Genomic DNA, 13,798 nt, shown 5'->3' with positions numbered 1-13,798 from the left:
TTCAAAATTGTTGTGACATCAATAAATAGGTCTTAGAATGTGGCTTTTATCTGTAAAATCACCTGGATAGGAAGGGTAGTTAGCCCACTACACATGAAATGAACTACATATTCATTTCAGCACCTGTGATTCTAGATGCGATCACAGCCGACTCTGGAGCTCATTTCAGCTCCTGTGATTCCGGACATGATCACAGCCAACTCTGTAGGACAGGTACAATTGACCTTGAACAACGTAGGTTTGAACTACATGGGTCAACTTACACATGGATTTTTTTTAATAAATATTTTTGGAAAATTTTGGGGGGATTTGTGACAATATGAAAAAATCACAGACCAACTGCATAGCCTCAAAATACCAAAAAATTTTAAGAGAAAGGTATGATTGTAAGAATACATACAACATACAAAATATGCATTAACCTACTAGTTACATTATTGGTAAGGCTTTTGGTCAATAGTAGCCTATTAGCACTTAATTTTGGGGGGAGTCAAAAATACAAGGGGATTTTTCAACTGTGTACAGGAGAGGGGTCAGCTCCCTGAATCCCGATGTTATTCAAGGGCCAACTGTATTTTAAATGTCACTACCCAGAGGAGCATCTTGCCAGTCACCCTGCAGGAAAACAAAGAAAGGTATATGGAAGGAAAGAACATGACAGAAATTAAGAATAACCTGACCTTCCATTAATAGAGTTGTGCAGTGCTAACAGATGGCTATTCATTTGCTAATGATCATGGCTGTAGACTAAGGACTGACTTCTAACTCCTGTCTGCAGCTTGCTAAGTGCTAACCAAGAAGCTAGACATAAGTACTCCTCCAGCCCACCCCATGCTACAAGTACAGGCTCAGGGATGTGCATAAAAAATGGAGGGGATTTCTCTACTGAAACTGTTGAGAAAAATGTCTTGAAATTAGGTCAGGGTGGAAGGCAAGACTCAGAGGGTGCACACAAGTAAAATTTTTAAAAATGACTGACAAGCTGTTAGTCATGAAACGAGGAATCTGAGTTGTTCCATCAGGGAAGAGAGAGAACAGGGAGAGGTCCATAAATGGCAGATGGCTGTGTGGGATGTGATATAACGCTGCCCAGGACCCTCAAATCTTAAAAAAAAAAAAAAAAAAAAACTAGATGCTGTGTGAGTGGTTTTTGGTGGGAATCTGAGAAGAGGCTGAATTATCCCTGTCTAGAAGGCAGAAAGCCAATGTAGGTGGGAGGCAGCCATAAGAATGTGAACCCCTCGGGGGTGCCTGGTAGCTCAGTTGGTTAAGTGTCTGACACTTGATCTCCTCTCAGGTCATGATCTCAGTTGTGAGATGGAGCCCCAAGTCAGGCTTCTCACTGGACATGGAACCTGCTGACGATTCTATCCCTCAGAAAAGGAAGGAAGGAAGGAAGGAAGGAAGGAAGGAAGGAAGGAAGGAGAAAGAAAGGAAAAGAAAAAAGAAAAGAAGAGAAAAGAAAGAAAAAAGAAAAGAAAAGAAAAGAAAAGAAAAGAAAAGAAAGAAAAGAAAAGAAAAGAAAAGAAAAGAAAAGAAAAGAAAAGAAAAGAAAAGAAATGTGAGTCCCTGAGATGTACCAAGATCACCCAGATTTGGGATTTCTGTTGGCCAAGATTTAGTGTGGGGATGGTTCAAGTTAATTTTATTCAGTCTTGAGAGTTGAAGAATCTGTCTCACCTATGGACAATACATGTCATGGGCTTTTTACAAACTATCATTGCCCTTGACTCTACACTTTAAGCCAGGCTGACCTGTCCATTGACCAAACACCCACCAGCACCAAGAAAACACAAAACAGCACCACAGACATTACTTGATAGATATGTCTGGGACCCTCCTCACTGTTTCCATTCTTTTCCAGGTCCTCCTGTCTGCTGACCTTCCGTTTGATCCCTAATTTCTTTCTTTTTTTTTTTTTAAGTTACATCCAAGTTAGTTAGCATATAGTGCAACAATGATTTCAGGAGTAGGTTCCTTAATGCCCTTTACCCATTTAGCCCATTTCCCCTCCCATAACCCCTCTAGTAACCCTCTGTTTGTTCTCCATATTCAAGGGTCTCTTATGTTTTGTCCCCCTCCCTGTTTTTATACTGTTTTTGCTTCCCGTCCCTTGTGTTCATCTGTTCTGTCTTAAAGTTCTCCTATGAGTGAAGTCATATGATATTTGTCTTTCTCTGACTAATTTCGTTTAGCATAATACCCTCTAGTACCATCCACATAGTTGCAAATGACAAGATTTCATTCTTTTTGATTGCTGAGTAATACTCCATTGTATATATATACCACCTCTTCTTTATCCATTCATCCACCAATGGATATTTGGGCTCTGTCCATACTTTAGCTATTGTTGATAGTGCTGCTATAAACATTGGGGTGCATGTGCCCCTTCAAAACAGCATACCTGTATCCCTTGGATAAATTCCTAGTAGTGCAATTGCTGGGTCGTAGGGTAGTTCTATTTTTAATTTTTTGAGGCACCTCCATACTGTTTTCCAGACTGGCTGCACCAGTTTGCATTCCCACCAGCAGTGCAAAAGAGATCCTCTTTCTCCGCATCCTCGCCAACATCTGTTGTTGCCTGAGTTGTTAATGTTAGCCATTCTGACAGGTGTGAGATGGTATCTCAATGTGATTTTGACTCGTATTTCCCTGATGATGAGTGATGTGGAGCATTTTTTCATGTGTTGATTGGCCATCTGGATGTCTTCTTTGGAGAAGTGTCTCTTCATGTCTTTTGCCCATTTCTTCACTGGATTATTTGTCTTTTGGGTGTTGAGTTTGATAAGTTCTTTATAGATTTTGGATACTAACTCTGTATCTGATATGTCGTTTGCAAATATCTTCTTCCATTCCATCGGTTGTCTTTTAGTTTTGCTTATTGTTTCCTTTGCTGTGCAGAAGCTTTTTATTTTGATGAGGTCCCAATAGCTCACTTTTGCTTTTGTTTCCCTTGCCTCCAGAGACGTTTGATTAAGAAATTGCTGCGGCCAAGGTCAAAGAGGTTTTTGCCTGCTTTCTCCTCAAGGATTTTGATGGTTTCCTGTCTTACATTGAGGTCTTTCATCCATTTTGAGTTTATTTTTGTGTATGGTGTAAGAAAGTGGTCCAGGTTCATTCTTCTGCATGTCGCTGTCCAGTTTTCTCAGCACCACTTGCTGAAGAGACTGTCTTTATTCCATTGGACATTCTTTCCTGCTTCGAAGATTAGTTGGCCATACATTTGTGGGTCCATTTTTGGGTTCCCTATTCTGTTCCATTGATCTGAGTGTCTGTTTTTGTGCCAGTACCATACTGTCTTGATGATTACAGCTTTGTAATACAGCTTGAAGTCTGTGGTCCCTAGTTTCAAACCTTCCCTGTCCCTTAGACCCGAAGTGGTATTTTCCCTAGCTCTGGCTCCAACAGTCCCTATGTCGACTCAAATTCAACCCTCTGATTTATTCTCTTAAATATCTAGTCTAGCTTAACCACCTTACCTTGAGGGAAACCCAATTCCCATGACCCCATGAAGTAAAAAAGGGAGTTGTGATGCTATAAAATACTACCCCTATAAGTCACACCAAAGAGTCTCACAGTGGTCTCTAGGACCACCTACCTTATAATCCCCTTATCGGTGAGATTCATTAAAACGCAGAGTCATGGGGCACCTGGGTGGCTCAGTTGGTTAAGCGTCCAGCTCTTGATTCCACCTCAGGTCATGATCGTGGGATTGAGACCCACCTAGGGCTTCATGCTGACAGTGCAGAGCCTGCTTGGGATTCTCTCTCTCCCTCTCTCCCACTCTCTCTCTTTCAAAATAAATAAACATTTTTAAAAAATAAAATAAAATAATAAAATATACTCCTTATATGACCTAACTTAACCTTCCTTGAACACAGATATGATTCATAACACCAGTTTACTGTTGGTATAAGTATATGGCTTTGGCGGAAGGTGTTTGCTGTGTGCTGGGTGAGTTCACAAAGTCAGCCTTAAACAGTGATGGTGCTTATCTATTTATAGTTGTCTTTAAATTAACATGTTTTCAATTTATACAGGAACATGAAAAGTATTTAACATTTATCATTTCATCCAACATCTGCAAAGCCTCTTACTACAGGAAACTATGAGAGTAGTTACTCTAAAGGACATCAACATGACAGGTGGGAGGCAGCCAGTTACTGACAAGAGAACATAACCTGAAGAGAGCCAACTGTCACCCTGATGACTCCAGATGCCAACACAGCAATGAACAGAGTGGCCATGATATTGACCCAAAGAGGGAAGGAGGGTGCCTTATTCCTAGCACCTAGCACAATGAAAAGCACATAGCAGGGTTCAGTAAATGTATGTTGAATTTCCTAGACTTAGTGAGACAAGACTCATGGATGGAATAGGGATGGGCACACCCTCATCAGAAATAAACTAAGCAAGGTTGTGAGGGAGAAGGAAGTGCAGGGCTGGGTGACAAGACAGAGCTGCATGAACATCTCTACAATCATGGATGAAGCCGGCTCGGGTGCACCGGGGCAAGACAGAGGAGGGACAAGATGAGGTGTGTTAGAGAGTATCCATGAGCATTCCCGAGGCAGACTGCACATGTGTCACAGGAGAGCATCCCCAGGCTGGGACAAGAGGCAGCACAACAGCATGGGAAGGCTTCGGGGCCACCTCCACTTCTGCCCCTTTTTGATTTGTGAGTTTTTAAGTTGTTGTTGTTTTTTTCCAGCACACAGTAAATACAGAATAAATAGCAGCTAATACCATGGTGGCAGGGGTAGGGGGAGAGTCCAGAGGGATTCGAACCACATGCTCGAAGGCCATAAATCCCATGGCTGTGTGACATCTGCGGGGGCAGCCTGCTAATAGCACAGAATGTGTGAAGGTCTTGACTTCCCCTGTTCTTCCAATCTCTCACCATGAAGAAAATGGATGGAAACAGGATGGAATACAGAAGAAGTCATTGATGCTGTGAAAGTGATGGAAACTTGGAAGGAAAGCGGCAATATCATCCTGGGTTTTACGAAAGTGAAGAAGTGAGAGACTGGATGTGGTATAACATAAAAACTAAAATTCAGGAAGGCAGATGTTTAAAAGTTCACAAGAAAGAATTAGTTCCATGTTATGCTTAAAAGACTCCCTGAGGCACTACAGATATATGTATGCATTATGCTATATGCTCTTGTCAGCAACGTTTATAAATTACATATTCCTATAAAATCATAAAATTTTGTCAAGGAAGTTTTCCATTAAGTTCTGCATATTCCTATGTTCAAATTACCAAAGTATTAAAATACCTTAGCACAGAGAATGGACATTTTTCTCATTGGCCTAATAAAATCTTCAAAGAGAGAGCGAAAATGGAGAACCATAGTAAGGGGAAGATGGCCCTATTTAATTTGAAGTGGTTGTAGGACATCCAGTAGAGATGGCCAACAGGCTAGTGGAGTGTGGTCTATGGCAAAGATTTGAAGGTCAACTTGTATATATAGAGGTGCTGATTAAAACCATGAAACAGGGACGCCTGGGTGGCTCAGTTGGTTGAGCGTTGGACCCTTGATTTCAGTTCAGGTCATCAACTCAGGGTCATGGGATCCAGCCCCAGGTTGGGGTGTTCTTGTCCCCTGCCAGATACATGGGAGAAAAAGGGAGTCCTGAGAGAGAGGGATCAAGCAAACAGGAGAGAGAAGAGAAAACGGAGGCCAAAGTCAGAGAGAATAGGAAACAGGCAGGATCACGGGCAGGAGGGACGCCCAGGCTCCTCCCACTCAGGCGGGTGTGGAGGAAGATCTGCTTGTGGGTGGCAGAGGCTGAGGGCTGCGGTGCATGCCTCCCCCAGGAGATGGAAAGGTCCTCTGCAGCGGTGGGAGGAGGACCGAAGGGAGGAGCTCCAGGGGGGCGGGGCGTGAGGAAACCAATTTACCAAGGACAAGGGGTGGATGAGTAGATGAGTAGTGCCCAAGAGTGAAGTGGAGCAACAAAGACCGCAGCCCTTCCCGGGGGCCCACGGCTGAAGGGTAGGGTGCGGGTGAGGGTAGGGGGAGCGCCTGGTGGGACACACAAGGACTGAAGAGAAATGATAATGTCTGATTGCTCAGGTGGTCAGTGGAGTGCCGGCTGGGAGGTCGGGAATAGTGGCACAAAGGCGGCTGACAGATGGAGAAACCTGAGGACTAGGAGCTGCGAGAGGCTGAAAACAGAGATAAGGAGGTGAGGTACATGTCAGCACTCAGGGATCCATGACCATAAGAGAAGAACGCACGCGTGTTCTGAGCCCATGCCACCCGCCACAGCGCAGTGTCACTTTACCTTCTCATGCACGGTTGAGTGCTTCCCTAACAAAGCCTCCAAAAGCTGGGAGGAAAAAAGGAAGTAATGATGTTTGACAAACACTGGTGTTGATTGTAAGCTTTAAAAGAAACCCATTTTACATGTTGGGTTTCCCTCTTAGGTAGTTCTATCTATTTGCAAGGATTTATATTTCAGAACTTTTGTTCTTACTGAGAGTTCTTCTGGAGAAAAAAAGGGAAGACTCACTTAAAAAGTAATAATAAAACTCAGGATATTCTGTCTTTAATTACCTTTTGGGTCCACTGGACCCTTTTACAAAAGGAAGCTATATTTTGAGGTCTTAGCAATCACATTTTTCTGTATCTTTTTTAATTTTTTTAATGTTTATTTATTTCTGAGAGAGAGCGACAGAGCACAAGTGGGGGAGGGTCAGAGAGAGAGGGAGACACAGAATCGGCTCCAGGCTCCGAGCTGTCAGCACAGAGCTGGACATGGGGCTTGAACTCAGGAACCATGAAATCATGCCCTGAGCCGAAGTTGGATGCTTAGCCGACTGAGCCACCCGGCCACCCCACATTTTTCTGTATCTTGAAACATTTCAAGATATAAGAAAATAGGAGGGACAGGAATGCTTGGAGGACACCTCACAAGTGGAATGAATCATCACCATAATGTCATCTGTGTCATCCTTCGGTTTTCTTATGATGGTGCCAAAGTATTCCATCATCTTTCCAAAAGTTACTTTTAAAAGTTTCAAGATACCTTATTTATGTGTGGTGTGGGTTTTTGTTTGTTTTCGCTTTCCTTGGACACAGTTGAGAATTGAGAATTTTTCATTTTCTTCACATAATAGCAAAGAGGAGAAAATTGACAAAAGAACACATTTCACAATTATCAAATGAATCAAAAGATAAATGCATGCAAAGGGACAGCAAGCCCTCTACTGACAGCGGTGAAACAGATCGTCTCAGGGAGGTCTCATGCTAGAGTCTTTGGATGACTATATCACCCCTGTGGAGAGCCAGGCATGTTCTCAGTGAGGTGGAGTCATCTCGCTGACTACCAGGGACCATTCTGCTGCTCTGGCTAGCTAGCCTTCCCCACACCTCCGTGTGTGTCTATCCCAAAGCCACAGGCTCATCAAGGGAGGTGGTATCCCCTGAGGGAGAAGGGAGGTGGCATCCCCTGAGGGAGAAGACTGTTACTTCTTACAGGACATACAAGTAGCTGTGCAGCCCTCCAACAAGCTTACAAGAATCAGTGAGGGGATGGTATATATTTCTAAGGACAAAAAAGAGACAGGGTAGTCTCATGCAGTTAGTTATTCCACAGGAAAAGCTACCTCGCACAGTACTTTGCCCGAACCTGAAGCACCCACTTTGCAGAAAAAACGTGACATTCTTTCATCTCTTATAATGTTTATGCACTAAATTCTACTTGATACAGTTTATAAGTGGAAAAATGCTAAAGACAGGTGAGTGTAACAAGGCAAATGGGCAGAAAGAGATGATGTAAAAATAAAACATTCATTAGATTGATCCTTTGGTATTTATAAATCTAAAAATGGAAATATTTTGCAATTATGGAACAAATAAGAGGACACACATGTCATATATACAGATATGTACCTACACACAAAAAAATAAGCAAACATACATGGGTATATTTTCAAATCCAGGAAAATATGGAACAAAAATTTGAGTTTGCCATATTTAAATTCTTATTATAATTTCTAATAAAGTCATTTTTACTATTTCTTTTTTCTTCTGTAAATTATAAAATGACTCAAAAGATATGGAGGTAGAGCAGTAGATTCAATGAGGGAGCATGAGGCAGGCTGAGGGACAAAGCACAAGTTAGCACCTGACGCCCACCCCAGTGGATTATGTGTGATATTCCTGGGACACTCCCACTACCCAAGAACAAAGGAAAGAGGCTTAAATCCTTGCCATGGTCCTGTACGAAACTAAGGCAAATTAAAAACTAAATTCCCTTACTGCCTGCAGCCCATTGACAAGTCCTGGAAACCAGCAGAGTGACCTCCCTCTAGGAGCTCAGCTGCCTGGTTGATGACACTTTGGGGACAAAAGAGAACCTTGGCTTAACATTGTCCCAACCTGGAGGATTCTGTAAATCTACTTCCTTTATCTCAACTGCCCCAGGATATATGCTGGCCAAGCTTATGCCCCACCCCCCCAACTATGTATCTGAGGGGATCTCATGACTCAGGTTTTATTAAACTGTGATTAATGGTGTTTCCCTAGCAACAGCTAGCCCCTCAAGGTCCTGGAAACCTTGCTTCCAAAATTCCTTAGAGACTTACTCTATCCCCGACCCCCTGCCAACCTGAGGGTGTATAATGATGTTACCCATCATGACCCCAGTGCAGCCCTTCTTGCCCATGGGTCCTGTCCCTGTGCTTTAATAAAACTGATGAGGTTTGGGGTGTGATAGTGGGGTTCGTGGGGTCCAGAGCTGACGATCAAGAACGAATTCTTGAAGACGTCTCTGGTACAAAAAGGTGATTTTATTGAAGCATGGGACAGGACCCTTGGGCAGGAAGAGCTGCCCCAGGACCATAAGGAGAGACTGGTAATATACTCTGGGGTTGGAGGAAGTAAAGTGCAGGGGAAGTTTCCAGTGAAAATTTTTTTAAATTTTTTTAATGTTTTTATTTTATTTTTGAGACAGAGAAAGACAGATGGTGAGTGGGGGAGGGGCAGAGAGAGAGGGAGACACAGAATCTGAAGCAGAGCCCAACATCCATGGGTTCATGACCTGAGCCGAAGTTGTATGCTTCACCAACTGAGCCATCCAGTGAGATTTTCACGTGCTGAAGAAGACTCCCAGGATAGTGGAGGCCTAGCTATTGTCAAGCTAGGGTTGTTTTCCCTTTAGCAAAGCATTAGCATTAAGACTATAAGGAGTTCTTGGAGAAACTTACTCTGCCGACCTCAAGTATCTGTCAATGGGCTGCAGGGTATAAGGAAATTTAGTTCCATTTGCCACTTCCTTCTGCCTGTTTCCCAGAATCTCTGTGGAGGGGTGATGGAGCCTTAGGTCCTGCAGAACCATGATCTCTGTCAGTTAACCATTTGTTTTGGGCCACCAGGAGTGCCTGAGGAATATCACACATGTCCCACCTGGGGTGGGAGGGTGGTGTTTGCAGTCTGTCAGTTTGCCTTATGCTCCCTCATCAAAATCACCTTTTTGCACCAAAGACGTCTTCAAGAATTCCTTCTTGGGGGCGCCTGGGTGGCTCAGTTGGTTAAGCATCCACCTCTTGATTTCGGCTCAAGCATGATCTCACAGTTTGGGAGATCGAGCCCCACATCCAGTTCTCTGCTGACCGTTTGGAGTCTGCTCAGAATATTCTCTCTCCTCTCTCTCTGTGCCCCTTCCCCTGCTTGTTCTCTCTCTCTCTCTCTCTCTCTCAAAATAAATAAATAAATAAAATTTTTAAAAAAAAGAATTCTTGGGGCGCCTGGGTGGCTCAGTCGGTTAAGCGTCCGACTTCGGCTCAGGTCATGATCTCGCGGTCCGTGAGTTCGAGCCCCACGTCGGGCTCTGTGCTGACCGCTCAGAGCCTGGAGCCCGTTTCAGATTCTGTGTCTCCCTCTCTCTCTGACCCTCCCCCCGTTCATGCTCTGTCTCTCTCTGTCTCAAAAATAAATAAACATTAAAAAAAAAAAATTAAAAAAAAAAAAAAAAAAAAAAAAAAAGAATTCTTTATTGGCCATCGGCTCCAGATCCCACGAACCCCCCATCACCCCAAAACTTCATCAGATAGATAGATAAAAGGGTGCATTGGAGCAGGTAGTAAACGGTGATGATTATTTTCCTGGCATACTGAGAGTTTAAAAGCTTCATGCAATTCCTGTAATCTGACAAGTTTTTTGTTAGTTGAGAAACCTGAAATGAATGAGGTGTGTCTGCCCCACCCTCCCATCACTAGCTCTGGGAACCAGGCTGCTGCACCCCACAGTTGAAGTCACCGGACTGTCACCTACTGAAACTGTGGGCAATGTAGGTAGCTGGAGGAAAGGCATCTCTGGCAGCTTCTGAGGCAGGGCTTCCTGGAATGTTTAGAGCCCCCAAATACCTATGACAATAACGTGTAGAGCCCCCAGACACCTGTGACAATAGGCGGTGCTCACATCTCTGAGTTCTGGCTGCTCAGGTGTCCAAGTCAGGAAATCAAGTACTGCCTGGCACTCACAGACCCACCCACAGCCCTCCAGCAAGAGAAAGCCACAGCTCAGACATCTCAGGTCCCTGAGTCACTTCCTGGGGAGGCTCCCAGGCCCTACCCCATTCCACACTCTAAGCCTGGCAAGAGCAAACGTCATCGTTTCCACCCAGACCACCAAAACCACTAGTTTCCTGTCCACAGCTAGATCTATTCCTGACCAGCCCTGCTTGGAGGGGAGGGACAGAGCAGCGAGAGACAGACACAGACAGGAGTTCCTTTCTATTCTTGATATGTGAGACCAGAACAGGAGGCACAGGCAGCGCCCCTCAGCCCACACACACCTGCTTTGTGCCTTAAATTGGCAGAGGATAGGTGCTAAATAAACATTTACTGAATCCATATCTCCCTATCCCCACACTGTGAGCCTCTTTAACTTGCTTTCTTCTGTTTTAACTTTGCCACTTAAAACTCAAACTGCCTTGCTTTGGAAGAGCTTTGCTTTTCTTTCTCCCTCTAAACAGCACACACCAAACCACAAGGAGAGGCCACAATCTGCACAATAAGTGGGAGATCACAGACGTTAGGGGTTGGGGGTGGGGGGCAGTGTTGACTGAGAAACAGGTAATTCCTGTTCATGGGCTGGCTGGTTTGCTTTGGCTCCCAATCAAGGGTGACTAAGCAACAGAGGGAGATTTGGCCAGGTACAGAGAGACCCAAAGTGGAGTCAGGGCTGGGCTGGGGATGAGGAGAGGGCAGCTGGAGAGGCCGGCAGAACCAAAGCAACATAAGGAGGCCATGGGCTCCAGAAATGCCTCACCTCTGGGCTGAAGCACAGGAACGTACCACAACACTTAACTCTTTTGTGTCCACTTGGTGGTAAACGTCTGAGAGGACTTGCTAATTCACGGACCTAAGAAGTGACTTGTTTTATTTATCAAGAGTTTCTCCTCAGGTACGCCTATATGCATACAGGATTTCTGAACACTTCTTAGGGAAAAAAATGAAACTATCTAATTGTCTTTCAATAAAAGCTCACTATTAGGCTTTTCATACTGTATCTGTATCATAGAATACTATGAAGTCATTAAGAAGAATATGGTGGAGGGCGCCTGGGTGGCTCAGTAGGTTGAACATCAGACTTCGGTTCAGGTCATGATCTCACAGTTTGTGGGTTCGAGCCCCTTTGGATTCTGTGTCTCCTCCTCTCTCTGCCCCTCCCCCACTCGTGCTCTGTTTTTCTCTCTCTCAAAAATAAACAAACATTAAAATTTTTTTAAAAAAGAAGAATATGGTGGAAATATATGCACTGATATGAAAAGATGTCCGAAATAGATCATTAAGTGAAAACAAAGCAAGTGGTAAATCAGTGCATCCAGTGTGACTCTATACATGTAAGTCTAATAAAACAACTACTGAGAACACCTCAAAAATACTGATTACAGAGGGTAGTGGGTCTAGGAGGAATGAGAAGCCTTCAGCTTTTCACTGTAAACCCTTCTGTACTGTTTGAATTTTTTTCATGATAATCCTGTATTTCTTTTTTAATACTAGTGGTTAGTTTAAAGAGACAAAATTAAAATGCACATGTACAGGCATATATACACAATGTCTGAAGGAGACGCTTTATTATAAAGTAACGAAGCACGTGACCTCACAGGTACGACCACGGACAAATAGGGAAAGGCTGAAATTCACTGTCAAGGGAGAAAAATCTAAGATGTACGGTTTCACTCCAACTGACTTTCACTCCAACATCCATTAATTCACACATTGAAGGCCAAGCCTGTGCTATGCGTGGCGGATTTTAAAAAAACTATGACACGGCCTCTGCCTTCAAGGAGCTTGCTGTCTCTGCAGGAAGAGATGTACGCGTAGATAAATAACTGTCTGAAACAGTACAGGACGTCCGTGCGGGGTCCTGTGGAGACAGCGGTCAGTGCCCCTGGAGGGGGCAAGGCCAGGGGAGGCTGGAAAGCTTTCAGAAAGAAAGGCAGCTCTCTTGAGTCTTTAAAATGAGCAAGTATTTGCAATAAAGCAAAGAGACCCAGTTGTAAGTCTGCCTCTGCATCTCACCAAGTCCTGCAACCCCTCTGGGCTTCCGTTTCTTTATCTCTAACCAAATCGAGTCCAAATAAAATTGTTCATTCACCCAACAAATAATTATTGAGTATCTCAGTGGTCAGAAAAATAGAACGCTTGAAATAATAAAAACCCAGAGTGAACTAAGCCACGGCAATGTCTGGTCTTATAATTCAGGAAGCAACCAAAGTCACCTCCACACTGGATCAGCTGAGGAGAGAGGATGGTGGGGGCAGGGGTGGGGGGCGGCTATCCTCCAAATCTATACCTGTTCTCTTCCTGCCAGAGGCATGGATGTTTCACAGAAGCCCAACTGTTGCCAGGTTGCAGGGCAAAGGATGTGCAGAGAGAGGAAAATCAATTCCTAGAACCAGTCACCACAGCAGGTACTTTGCAAAAATTAAAAATTAAAAAAAAAATTCAGTCAACAGGATAAACCTTCTGTGTTTCAGCAGTACTCAAATCTGCAACTGCAAATTAATGGGTGAAGACAGTGTGTGAAGTCTGGACTTCAAGAAACTGGAGACAGACTTTGAGACTTCTCTGCAAAACAATTTGAAGAGTTTTGAATACCAGGAAGCAACCAGTCTGGATCATATGACAGGAGGCCAGCAAGGTGAAGCAGGGGCACATAAAAGTTTGGGGAAATAAGCAAACCCAAGATGACAAAGTAGAGGACCAAGACAGCAGTAATTCCTGCAACCACACCTGAAGAGTTTAGTCAGATCTCTAAGAGAGACAGAATTTGTTAGCATCAAAACCACATCACTACTTCCTTATAGATTGACCATGGTGTTAACCCTTTAAAAACGATATGTAGATTTCTCTAGAGCATGAGTTCAATCTTTCTCTTGTTTAGTTAAATAAATGAATTCCTTGGGGGAATATTTACTTTAGTTGAGTGGACCCTCTGGCAACCAGTCAAGAGCCTGGCTCCTGGAATAGGTAAAAACAAGAAAGAAGCATCCCTGAGAGAATGATGCCTTGACAATGCTTGCTCCTTCCTGGGTGGGTCACACTTTCAGTAAAAAGAAAGTAGATATTAGTCATGACTACTTCCCTTGGATCTTGAACATCCACATTACAACCAGCCATCTTCCACTGCAATTTCTTGAGGGAGGTGTGCAAAATCACTGTTATTATTATAAAACCTGAACCATAAAATCTCATACAGGATTCCCAGACTTAGTAAGTTAAAGGAAACAACAAAATGCCTTCTAGGCATCAAATCTTTTCTCCAGGCCCTCACCTTAG

The sequence above is a fragment of the Leopardus geoffroyi genome, chromosome C1, assembly GCF_018350155.1.
Source record: "Leopardus geoffroyi isolate Oge1 chromosome C1, O.geoffroyi_Oge1_pat1.0, whole genome shotgun sequence".
Classification (NCBI taxonomy): domain Eukaryota; kingdom Metazoa; phylum Chordata; class Mammalia; order Carnivora; family Felidae; genus Leopardus; species Leopardus geoffroyi.
The sequence above is the reverse complement of the archived record's forward strand: the minus strand, read 5'-3'. Positions refer to the sequence as shown.